Genomic DNA, 14042 nt, shown 5'->3' on the forward strand with positions numbered 1-14042 from the left:
GTGTGCTTTGTTTTCCTTTGTGACAGCATTTTTTCCTCTCGTTCTACATATCCAGGGTATACCATGCTATGCAAAAGTCTTTTCGACTTTTAGGGTGTATTCACACCAGAAAAGTCATTTGGTCCTTTTGTTTGGTTCAGACCAAAAGCAGATTTTTTTTTTTTTTTCGCTTGGTGTGGTTGGTAGTCACGCGGTAATTTTTGCAAGTGAACTATAATCTGTAAACACATCAACTTGAGTGACGATCGGTGCTCCCATTGGACAAAAAATGACTAGGCTGACATGCAAGAAAACATGGAATTCCTGCATGCTGCATTCTTGCTCTGCATATTTGTTCTGTTATTGGAGCTGCAAAGTAATTCTGAGCATCAACAGCAGATCATTGAACACAGATTCCGCAAATTATGTTTATAATTTTGGAAAGGTGTCGCTGGATGCATGCAGTAACTCAAATGCTTGCAGCAAACAGAAGATGAAGCATCAGGTATGATACCTTTGACAGGTATCAGCTATTGTTTCCCATGATGCCTGGCTTTACGGTGGCTTGTTAAGTCCAAAAAGGCACATTCCAGGCGCACCTGATAATTTGGTGGCAGAAAATAGACTAAGCTTTTGACCAGCTATAAGCAGGTCTAAGTTTTGGTGTAGGTGGTGTAACACTATTTTGGTGGATTTCATCGAGGTATAGGCACACTAATTCAGACCTCCACGGACGTGTGTCCTGAATGGCATCATTTTTCACCTTCTGAATCATTGCAGAAATCAATTCATTGAAAATATTATTAAAAGCACCTCCCAGGCCACTGTACAGCTATGGTTGGGTGGCTGGAGAGGATGATAGGTGGGTATGATCATTGTTATTATCACACACGGACACACGATTGGAGGTGGAAGTCAATCTCCAAGTTCCAACTTCACAGCGGCCAAAAAGTGGAGATCTTCTTCCAGTTTTTTATTAAAGTACTTTGTGTATGTCGATCTCCTGCATGGACTCCGAGTCTGTTTCTGCTTCCGAAATGTCAAAGACTGTATGTGCTGCTCCTGCTCTGAATTTAAAGAGAATGAGAGGAGACGCTTCTATTGGCCAGGAAGCAAGAATGTGTTCACTCCCGCAACGGCGCAAATGTTTCTTATTGCGCAAATGTTTCTAATTGCGCAAATGTTTCTAATTGCGCAAATGTTTCTAATTGCACGTGTCTACAAAAATATCTAGAGAAAAAAACCTCCACCATTGTGCACAGTTAGATTGCACTTTGTGCTACACTTGCTCTGGGCACGAAAATAGGGCCCAATGTCCGTGACATCATAATTTAAATTCGCTCTTGTAATGTGCCTTGCGGGGGGGGGAATATACATGGTACATCCATTTTTTACATTTCTTTTCTTCACGAGAATGCAGGTGAGCTGGAGACTAACTGACCTTGGGCAAGAGGCGAAGTACGCTCTGGTCTGGTAGCCAGCCAATCGCAGGGTCCGTTACAACATTGAAAGACAAACAACGATTGTGGGAAAAGATCAAGATACATAATTCAGAAAAGCAGAACACAGTATGGCGTAATGTATGGGTTGGAGGGAAATTATTTATAGTGTGTGCTTGTTTGTTTATGCCCATGTGGCCTGAGCCTGCATGTATGTGATACTGTTTTGAGTTTTTATATATGTAAGAAGTATGTCTGAACAATTATGAAATTCACAAAATTGTGACATACATATATATATATATATATATATATATATATACATATACATATGTATGTCACAATTTTGTGAATTTCATAATTGTTGTTGACCATTTTTGGACAAATGTACCAAAAAGCAGATCAATTTAATGGTTTTCTAGACGTCAGTAAAATAACTTGTAAGAGTCCATATGATTTCAAAACATAATAAAAAGCACACATCCACAACACACACCTTTTAAACGTCTCCCATCTGGCAGATGCTACAAGAGCCTTACAGCCAGAACAACAAGTCAAAAAAAAAAAAAAAAAAAAAAAAAAAAGAGATTCTACCCACACACCATCAGACTCCTGGACAAATGACATCACAATGTGTCAACCACACGTTTTTTTGGTCATCTTGCTCACTTGAATGTTTACATTGAGCACAATATACCTGCAACCTGAAACACCTGAAAAGTCGAATGCCTGAAATTATTATTTTTTCTTTTTGCACCAACTACACTATTCCTACTGCCGAAGTTGAATACACTGGACTTTTTAAAAAAATTTGTCATTGTTTTTCAATTGTTGTTATTTACATTGCTTACCCCCATTTTTTCTTTCAGTATTGATCATTCATTATATCAAATTGCTCCCCCCCCCCCCCACTACCCTCCGTATTTTAAGTTCCTTCTATAAGTTAGTCCTTGCTCAGTACTACGGTTGTGTTTTTCCTGTGCATATGACAGATACACATTTTGAACCTGGAATAACAAGACTTCTGAGTCACAAATCTTTCCAAACATAATTTTGGTGGGTGATATAAGCATGGCATGTCACTTAAATCTGGCAAGGTGGTGGTGTGAGATTCCCAAGTGCAAACACATTATTGAATCATGGCAGTTGCTAAATGGCGTTTGCATCGGTTGAGTGCAGGTGTAATTAAACCCAAATACTCCCTTACCTTACAGAAGGGTTGATCATTGAAAACTTGGCCTGTTTAAATGTATTGCACGTAAAGATAGTTTTAAAACCACAAAGAAATTGAGAAAGTTTGTGTACAAGAGCAGGGAAAAGAGCTGCTGAGCTTTTTAAGTGTTGGCGACTTACTCTACTTGCTTATGACATTCTGTAGGTTTCTGCCACACTGTCAAAGAGGATGTGTGCACAAATGTTTCCTCTTGAACAAAGTGTGTATATGTGTGTGTACATCCCTACTTGCTTTTTTTGTCACTTGCTTGCATACTTCAACCCCCACACACACTCAGAAACACTCAAATATACCCTTTCCGTTTCTCTCTTTTCTGCCTGTACTTCTGAAGGAATTCTCCATCCATCTAATTCCCCTCCTGGTTCTTTTATATTGAGGCTGGGCCCCGCTCGTATTCCATGTCAAAGGCTTTCTCTTTTATTGAACATCAAATCCTCTGTGTCTCGCCTCACACTCTCTTCTCCTGCTCGGCAGCATGCATATTCAGGAGCCGGCGGCCCGCGCCACAGGGCCGGCTAGTAGCCCAAAATTCGCAATTGTGGGTATTAGCGTTGTAACAACGTGACATGAATTGCAGGGTGCTCTATATATAGGTGCAAAGTTGGCCGTGCAGTAGCTGTGAGATTGAGGCTATTGTTGTATTGAGATTCTCTTTCTTATTTTATTCTCAAGCTGTTTCAGGAGACTTCTCGCTTGACTCTGGAGGTGGCGCTTGGTGTCAGAAAGTTCCAGCAAATCTAGAGATGCAAGAAGTTGCCCCACTGTGGAATTTTGCATGCTGATTTGAGCTTTAAAAAGCTTTTGAAAGACAGAAAGGAGGAAAAATCTGACTGCTGTTTGTACCAGCTCACGGTGTCAAAACACAGTCACTGCATTATTATTATTGTATAACTACAGTTACTCTATTAATCCAACTATATTTAATATGCCTTTCTATGTGGAGTTTGCATGTTCTCCCTGTGCTTGCATGGGTTTTCTCCAGGTTATGGTTTCCTCTCACTATCCAAAATCAAAACGTGCATTGAAGAAACCTGTCATCTTCCAAACCGCTTATCCTATACAGGGTCGCGGGGAATTGCTGGAGCCTATCCCAGCCGTCAATGGGCGAAGGCAGACTACACCCCGAACTGGTCGCCAGCCAGTCGCAGGGCACACATAGACACTGTCACTGGGCGGGAATCGATCCCACGCTGCCCGCACACAACTCAGGCGTGTGTACCACTACACTATCAGTGGACCCATTGAAGAAACCAATTTGTCAATAGTTGTGAATGTGAGTGAAAGCTTGTTTGACCTTATTTGCTCTGCAGTTGACTGGCGACCAGTCAAAGGTGTACCCTGCATCTCTCCAAAAGTCATCTGAGATATTCACTCACCAGTTATGACTTTAATTCCTAACTCAACTTCTGTAGCACTTGAACAGCAGCTGCAAGATAGTATTGGACAGTACAGTAAGTATTCTCTAGTAAGGAATCATATTTGTACCGTTCAATCTTTCCTTATAACAGAATTTCCTTATGTGGGAAACGACTATGGTACATGTCCTGTATGAACGTGCAAGTATGTTAACAAAATACATGTAACAACACAAGCAATATAATGCCCCAAAAAATATTTTCCCCCAAATTTTAATTAGACACTAAACTATAAAGTACAGGTATATGAACAAAATACAGTACAGTGGTACCTCTACTTACGAAATTAATTGGTTCTGGAAGAAATTTCTTAAGTAGAAAAGGTTGTAAGTAGAGAGGCGTTTTCCATGTAAATGCCCTTATCCGTTCCAAGCCCCCCAATATTGGGACATAAATGTTTTATAAAGCATAAAAATGCATGAAAACATGTAACAAATACATGTTACAATTATATTATTGCACAATAAATGAGAGTTGTGCATAATGTAAAAAAACAAAGAATAGAGTAAGGAATATAAATGATGGTCGTTTACCTTTTAATTGCTGTCCTTGTCGCTTTTTGCCCTCTTTGGTTCATGTTCTCTCTCAGAAGTGGTTTTTGCATGGCGTTTTGTAAAGAACTGATTTAATAACGTGGCGACTGTCAATACATTACGGTCATATTCTTTGGCAAGAACAACCAAACGCATCCCCTTTCATACTTTTCTATGATCTCTTGCTTTGTTTGTATGGACAAAAAAAAAAATGTTCTTCTTTTTTTCTTTTTCTCGTTTCTAATTCACGTCAAACTATCGGAACACCTCATGGCCCGAGGGGCGAATGACAAGGACGCTGCATAGACATATCTATCACATATCTATCTATCTACCTATCTATCTGCACACATAGACACATACGGTAGCCAATAGGATGCCAGGAAGATGCTAGGCTAGCCAATGGCAGAGCAGCTATGAGTAAGTTGCGTTCAGGAAACTCCGGAGCTGCGAGTTACAGTCCATACTGCGAGTATCAACCTATACTTTTATCTTACTGCGAGTATCAACCCATACTTTTACCTTTCGTATCCTGAAATTTCTTTCGTAACTAGAGGCAATATTTTCTTGTTGAGGCGTTTCGTAACTTGAAAATTTCGTATGAAGAGACGTTCGTAAATAGAGGTACCACTGTACAGTATAACAAAGATGGTCCAAATACTGTAACACCAATGCAGTACAGTACTTAACTACAGTAAACTGTACTGTATTTTAGTGTTGATTTTTGTCAGACTTGGGGAAAAAAAAGAGTCTATTTTCAGTTGTTGTGCTGGCTTCATTCTTTGCTCTATGTAAATGTGTGTCCAGCTTCGCATAATCGGATGCATTTCACTCTCTCTTTCGCGGTCATTGCCGTTCTTCTTCGTTTGGTTGCCATGAACTACAGACGAAAATGTAAATTAATATATTAACAATCTTTCGCAATTTCAGTAAAACGCATGCCAAAGAAGTAACTTATATGTCGCCGTTTTGGATCCAATGATGGCGAAGCGCTCAGAGTTTTTCCATAGTACGAGAGGGAGCTGCTTGAGTTTACGCTACTGCGGGCTTCCCTATGGTTTCCGGATACAGTATCAGAACTTACGTTGGAATTAATTGATCGTTCATGTAATATAGGAGTAGAAAAATTAATGCATACATTTTTTTTCCGGATGAGGGAATTTCCGTTTGGCAGAGGTCCGTAGGTGGGAATACTTACTGTACTTGAAACTAGGGGTGGGCGGATCGATCCAAATATCGATATTAACGATACTAAGCAAGTACTCGATTCGGATCGATAATATTGTCCTGGGATAGATACTTCGCTCAAAGCGCCGCTTCTCCCCCCCCGCCCCCCTCTCTTTCTCTCTCGCCCAGAACCTCCTGCTACTCGGCCTGAGTGAGTGACTCAGGCACACTTTTAGCCCCTCCCTGGCAGAGAGGGCAACGGGAGAGTGAGAGAGCGGCCGGAACCTAAAGCAATATAGTGCCAAACAAGAAGCAGAGCGCGGTGTGGACTTTTTTTTGTTTTACAACAACAGAAAAGGACAGTGCCAAGTGTGATTTGTGTAATAAAGTTACTACTGTAATAAAGTTACTACTGCTACTGTGGTGGTAACACCACAAATGTATACAAACATATGAAAAAAGCTCACCCTACAGAGAGCAACGAGCTGCAAGCGAAATTCAGGGAGGAAGAGGAGTGGGGAGACCACCAAGCCAGAACACAACCGCGGACACAGAGACAACGTACTCTAGCAGAGGCTTTTCAGCCCCCAAAAAATCAACAATAGTTGTTGTAGTAGAAGTATTTTATTTTTTATAGTGTTAAAGGTTTTTACATTGTATTGTTTACTCTATTTGCACGTTGTGACTTTATTTTCAAAATGTTGTGCAATGGAAGGTATTATAGTTGTCAACTTGACATTGTTATCTTTGTATTTTCATTACATTGCTGCTTTTTTGGGTTTGACTCTCTTGACTTTTGTTCTGAAACAGTTGTAGCAGATGTATTTTATTTTTTTCTACTGTGAAAGGTTTTTACATTTTATTGTTTACACTATTTGAACTACTGACTTTATTTTCAGAACATTTTGCAATGAAATGTATTTTAGTTGTCATGTTGACATTGTTATTTGTATTTTTGTTCCATTGCTGCTTTTTTTGGTTTGACCTCTTGACTTTTGTTCTGAAACAGTTGTAGCAGAAGTATTTTATTTTTTTATACTGTTAAAGTTTGCAATGTAGTTATTTAATAAAAAATAAAACATTAGCAAAAAGCAAAGATTATCGGTATCGTATTGGTATCAGCCGATACTACCCTGTATTTACTTGGTATCGGATCGATACCAAAATTCCCATTATCGCCCACCCCTACTTAAACAACAATAATCATAAAAAAAAACATAAGTAACTAAATAAATTGTTCTTTCTCATTTGCATTTAATTTAGCATATTGAAGGTACAGAGTTTGAGTCCCTCTTGTTGCACGTGCTGTGTGAATCCGTTAGCAGATGAGATAGACGAGCAAGATTGAAGTCTCCAACAATCAGAATAAGGGCGTCGGGATCAGAGTTGTCCAAAGACATGTTGAAATTGTAATCTCATGATCATTGTGTGCATGACATCACTCACGTTTGCTGCAATCTGGTCATGTCTGAAAAATACCATTGAAAGAGTGGGAACATTATATGTAAGTTAGCGATATACTATAACAAAGGAAGGATATCTGTATGTTTATTTTTATTCTTTTAAAAATATATCCCTGTTCTCGTGTGTGTGTTATTTTTCATGATATTGTGATGAAATCTCGTACCCTGGCATGCCTTTTTAATTCTACTGAGTAAATAATGCATCTTCAACAGTCCATAATTCATGTAAATGGACATGCAATCAGTTCAGATTAACGTGCACAATACCCCTGTGTGTGTGAGCGTATGCGTGTGTGTGCATGCACAACATGACAAGTCACTGACTTTCTCCTCGTGGTGCTCGTTCCTAGTTCACTTAATGCTTCTCTGTCTGCTAATTTCACTCAGGGTGTCAGTGGACCCTTAAAACGTCTTAAATTAAATTTGATTAAATGAAGGCTTTAATCATGATTAAAATTTACAATTGCTCCTTAAATCCGCAGCTGAAGGTCTTAAAAGCGGCAAGGCCACAATTTTCAGTGTTGCCACAAATTCCATGACAATAGTTGCCAGGAATCTGATAAGTTTGTGATTCATTTACGGTTTATGTGTCTTTCCATGGTGGTGGCGGGTGACTGCTTCAATCACAGGAATGTACAATGACAACTTTTTACGAGTGAGGAGGTCTGCTGGAGAAAATGAATGACAGCTTTGTGTGCAACCTCTGTCTGATGAGCACTTTTTTGGCATGACTTCCGTATTTATTGTTCTCATGACATACTAAGTCAGTCTCAAGAAAATTAGCCTTTGCTCGACCTGCCTCTCTGGACTACAGACAGTTACCATGACACCCGTAAACGAGCGGCTATTTGAGAACGAATAGCCATGTGTCTAAAGAAAAGTGTGTTCACACATGAATATGAAGTAAAAGGATTATTTGTATTTTCCCTCGTGAAGACGATCAGATCACCAAGCTTTCAAATTACGAACTCCCAGCCTTCACGCCGACAACTTCAACGGACACTCGAGTATGTGCTCACACTGATAATGCTGTTAGCTAGTACTAATACGTTTTTACATTTTGAAAATGTTCACGTTAATGCGATGTCTGTATTGTGGAAATGACCATTCACGTAAAAATAAGAAAAACATTTTAAAAATGGACATAAGTGTTTTTCACAGGACAGCGACGACGAATACTGTCAATTTTTTTAGACTGGACAACTTGTCAGACTGACAGAAACCAGCACCAAGAGCACTTGCACATGTTTTATGTTCAGCCTCATGACAGCAGCTCTGATCACACCTCTCCCACTCTTCATTCCAGACTATTCCAGAGATAGTTGTAGCTCTGCACCAGGCATTTGATTTAATCCAGACCAAATGCTAATAGGGCTGTTCGGTTGCTGGCCATCTGCCTGGGCTGCTGGTCAACTGAGACAAGCTGCGCCGAGCTGTGTAGTGCCGGGCCTCTGCCAAAGTCTGAGCTGCCCAGAGACCACTTCATAACCAGAGGACACTTAACGGCCAATTGTCCACACTTACCGGGAGCACATACTGCAGCGAGTAATATTATTAAATTGATCATTTCATTATTTTAAGGGCAGCTTGTCCAGCTCCCACTTCCACATCATTAAAATCTGAATTAGAGGGCGTCTTCTAGAAAATAAAGCAGTAACTTTCACAAATGCTGTAAATTCAGACCATTTATTTACCCAAAGAAAATCAGCAGGACGTTTCAGAGATGACGCACTTTGTTGTTGACTGACATTTTACAGTGATTGGACACATTTTACAGTGGTGGTAATTAATATAAAGTATTACTTTGATGGATTTTAAATGATATCACAAAAATTATGCTTTCAATCAAAATTAAATCAATACACGCACATAATTATAAGCATAATCGGACAACTTGGTCATGTTAGGTGGTTTCCATCATCCCCAGTGGCTGGGTTCCTTTCATCATTAATGCAGTTTTTGCGATAAGTAGTGCTGTGATAAAATGTTAAAGATTTCTAAAACTGACATTCATTCATCAGACCAAATTGAACTTTCAAACAGCATCACGGGATGGACTGTTGTCCAACTTTGGGGCACCGCAGCATAAGTGCAAAAACATATTTTGGAATTTAATTGATGAAAATGTGTCATACCTACGATTGATTGTCAAGATTTTTCCCACCAAAGTCTCCTGCCTTGGCCATGCCAGCAGGTATTAAGTACAGCACTGCCAGTCACATACCAATACTGAGTTCAAAAAAGGAATTGTGTGTGTTATTCTCGTTTCAATCAGAATGCAGTCCATCCATCAGATAGATGATGAGAAGTGCATCTTTTGCTTTTGGTGTGTGCGTGTGTGTGAGAGAAAGAGGGCGTGCGTGTGTGTGTGTGTGTGTGTGATTCCTCTACATGTGTGAGCACACACAAACCTGCCTTTTGTGTGTTTTGGTGTTCTCTGCACTCCATCTCGCAACCTTCTCCTCATTATCAGTTCTCCTCCAGCATAATGGTGCTGGGGTTGTTAAACTTTTTCAGCTCAGGAAACAAATTTAGAAAATTCAGTCCTACTCCTCGACCTGGTCTAATGACTACTGGTGTTAGTACTGTACAAACTAGTATTCCTGGCACACAGGGATGGAGAAACAGACTCCTTAGCCATTTCAGGTCCCGACCCATTGTATAGTTGCAGAAACAGTTGCTTAAAGACAGATAATCATGATGGAAAAGAAGTGTGGGCATGTAACTAAACTACTGTCTTTCTATGTGTGTGCGTGCATTCCTACATAGGCTCTTCCCGCATGCTTGTGTGGGAGTGGAGCTCTGACATTGTACATATGGGGGCATCCTCCAGCGCAAACAGCTGCATTAATTGCTTTGTAGAAAACTCTATGCAAGGACATCATTAACTAAGAGCAAGCTTACATTTCTAATTGATGTGTTCAATGCCTTCTCGGGGCCCTGCCTTAGGTGTTCCTGTTCGACTGCTTTGACGCCCACCACCATTCCGGTGACCTTTGAACTTAAACGGTTGATGGTCACACTCACAGGTGTGCTGCATGAATCAATGCTCATGTTGGGCATCTGTGCTAGGTCAGAGAGGATGTGTTGATTTCCCACTACAATTGTTTTGTTTTAACTGCAAGACTTATTCTGTTAATTACGAGCCGTGTAGTTCACGTATTTAATGTTAATGCCAGCATGCTGCTGTTTGACTTCAATATGAATTCTATAGATTGCTTAGAATAGAATGTTTTAGTGCATTACAGTATTAGCATTCTACGTGCTCTTATGCCAGGGAAAACCGACTTTGTCTAACTCATGATCAAGTATGGCCCTTCGCATACCTTCAAAGTTTAAGGCTGTAAAATGACAGGCAGACACAGAATAAACAAGTAGGGATGAAGGATAAAGGATATCACCTTGCACATGTGATACATTAGATTTCTCATTGGGTCTCTGACTAGCCTACCTTTTATACCTCTGTGGAACTCATTACAACCAGCACCTTTGGGAAATTCATTTTCATATATCTACACAATCTCAATTATGCCACTTAATTGATATCTTTATTTTCCTAATTGGTGGCTTTAGTCCAGGCAGGAATAAAGTGATGCCTCCACGTAGCAACACTGTACTTCAAAGACTGTTTTCTATCATTCTCACATTGCCTCGTTATTTCCCACATGTCAGGGATGTCACAACACATCCGCTGCAATTTTAATGAAGAGTGACTTTGACATGTTTTTGGTGGGTTTTTTTTCTTCATGAATCAGGAAAAAGGTGAGCTAAACGTTGCTAGCTCTATGACAGCATTACCATATTCAAGGATAACTATCAATTAGTACACTATTTTTTACGTTGGAATGTATTTTTATTCTCTGTATTGACATAAAATTATTTCATTAGCTCTCTCACTGAGGTTTTTGTGTTGAATGTTCGGAGTGAATGTAAATGTTCTGATTGTGCCTTTGCATTTAAGAGGGAGAGAGAAACATTTTGGATGAATGGGTGGACAGACAGCTGCATTTCTGTCATTTTGGAATTATTTTTGTCTTACCGCAACTAAACGCTGTGAGATTTGGTCATGAAGTGTTAAGGAGTGACCCCTGGATGTTTTCTTTTACTGTCTGTACTATAACCCTCCCTACAATGTGCAGCAGCCACGGTCTACTCCACAGTCTCTTAGCCTCATTGTGATGTTTCACCCACTCCTATTGATTATTTTTTGAACTGAGGTGCCCTCCAGTGCCATCGCTCTTCATCCTACCTGCTAACCACCACCACAGCTTTACATCTGCACCCCTCAGCCCCACCTCCCAACACCACACAGCTGACTTTTTACTCCCTCCATCTCCACTGGGGCGTTAACCCTGCCTACTCTGGTGCGGGCAACCTTTGTGAAAAGGCGGCCGGACGATTTGCTGTAAAGGTGCTGAGGCAAATTCTGAATAACAGCTCCTACATGTGAAAAGAAATGTAATTTTACCTTTGATCTGCAACTAAAAGCCATAATAGTGAAGGTTCGCATCCACAAAAAAAGACTTGAATGCCAAAAAGAGAGTGAAATATGCCTGCTGGAGGAAACCTTTCAGAAACCAGTTTAGAGTTATTTTCTTTATTTTTTCAATTAAACTCCAAGAGGTGAAAATGTATTCATACACATGATGCACAACTCACAGTGTATATTAGATTTGTATATTATGTAGATAATGATAACCAAAGAAAGAAAAACAATTACACCCATTGTCAAGCCAATTACAGCTTAGCCTATTTTCACTATGGAAATTTGGGAAATACTGTATAATTACACAAACAAGGACAAGCACACACGCTTTTACATACAAAGACACACACAACAATAAGTCCCCCTCCCCCTATCCCGCCTCTTTGGACAGCACATAAGTAGCCAAATCTCTCAAAAGGAAGAATAAACAAAACAAACAAAAATACATGAGATGAAAGAAGAAAGACAATAAAAGAAAAGTGTCCCAGTGGATTGTTCAATCCCTCCTCTTTGCTCCATTTTCTCCTTGTATTATTTCATATTTGTTTGTGGCTTGGCCATTCATTACAGTTTCTTGGTCTTCTTGTTGTTGTTTGTGTCTTCCTGGTGATTCTTAAATGCTTTCGACTGTTGTTTTGATCTCATTTAGAAATTGAAAGGAGCCAAAGCCTTGGAAGTTATTTTGATGAGACTTTTATTAACTTCTGTCTGCGTTCTTAATACTGTCTCTGAAGATTTCATTGGAGATCTGGAGATACTGAATGGAAAGAGAACAAACTAATATAGCAATCATTTCCAGGGCTGTGGACTGGGTGTGCATGTTTGCAAGTATGAGCTTCACACTCCCAGCTTACCTTTGTTTTCTAGGGTTATTTTGTTATTATTGTTTTTTTTAAAAACATATATTTGGTAAAGTAATTCTTAAAAAATCATTGATTTACATTTCGCTCGCTTTGATTTGTAACTTGATTTTTGTGTATGAACAACCATTTAGCTAATCAAATGTAAATAGAATTAGTGATGGGCATGACAGTTCTTTTCAGTGAACTGAATCATTAGAATCAGTTCTTCTAAATGGACCGTTCAAAAGATTTGTTCACCGAAGTTTTGCACAGCAGATTTTTAATTGGTAAAATTAAGGAAATGTATATTTATCAAGATGTTTGTAGACTTTTGGCTTGAATAATTTGATTTATTTCACCAAAGCTGCGATCAATACATGAAGATGAGAGTGAAATTATATATATATCCATATATATATATATGAACAGAGCTGGGCATTTTACTAAAAAATTGCGATCCGTTTCTCACCTACTGCCTGGTGTTACTTTCAACACCACTGCATGGAGAAACATCTATGCCTGGCTGCCTCCTGAGACTTAACAAACCAGTTAGCAAAGCTAAATGTCCGAAAACTAGGACCAGTTGTCACCAAAATTCATATGCACATTCTTTCTCTTGTTCACTTCTAGCTGAAACTAAAATCAGAAAACAATTAGCTCAATATTTTTCATTTTGGCGAAATGATAGTGGTTTTTGCTCATATGACCTCACATTTGTTGTCAATAAATCCAAAATATTGTGCTTTAGTAAGTAGTAATGTGCATATATGAATGTTTCAGACACTAGGGGACTGACAACAGAACGGGATAATCCAAGCAATATTACAATGCTTGCCTCCCTACTATAATGTGGACAGGCTGAGATGGGGAAAAAAAACAAGTCAAGCTCCAAAAGGGTATGGGCCGATTGATGGTAAAAGTCATCACCAAAAAAAAGTGCTTGAATCACTAAAGATTCTTTTCGGGGGTGAATTATCGTGCTACCGCTGACATCATTTTTACATACAGACCTATTATATGTTATACGATAACGGTAAATGCGAATGTTCAGCCCGTCCAAGTGTCCTTTTAAGTCAGGCTAAGGCAAATGTGTATGATAATCCAAAACCTAGCCCAAGTAAAACTTATTTCACGCATTCCTACATGCAGAGAGTAATGGCAACTGTGCATGACAAATACCCTCCATTCTCACATGAGATGAATCTTCACTCCTCAGTGAATCTTTATGAGAGTCTAAACGGCCACAGCTGCATATTAAAGCACCTTATTTGAATTAGATAATGTGATTATGATAAGATCAATTAACGGCCAGCAATAACGGCAACTGTAAGCCCATTGTCGTTTTGATGACATTTGCGTTTGCTCTGGTAATGTATGTCCTATGGTGATAATTAAGACCCCGGCTTCACAGGCAGACAAGCTGAATGGGAGGGGAGGCATTACATCCAGACCTTTTTGGCGATTAGCATCTCCACTCGATCTTG

The sequence above is a fragment of the Filicampus tigris genome, chromosome 11 (genome assembly GCF_054856515.1).
Source record: "Filicampus tigris isolate MCC_2025a chromosome 11, RoL_Ftig_1.0, whole genome shotgun sequence".
NCBI lineage: Eukaryota > Metazoa > Chordata > Actinopteri > Syngnathiformes > Syngnathidae > Filicampus > Filicampus tigris.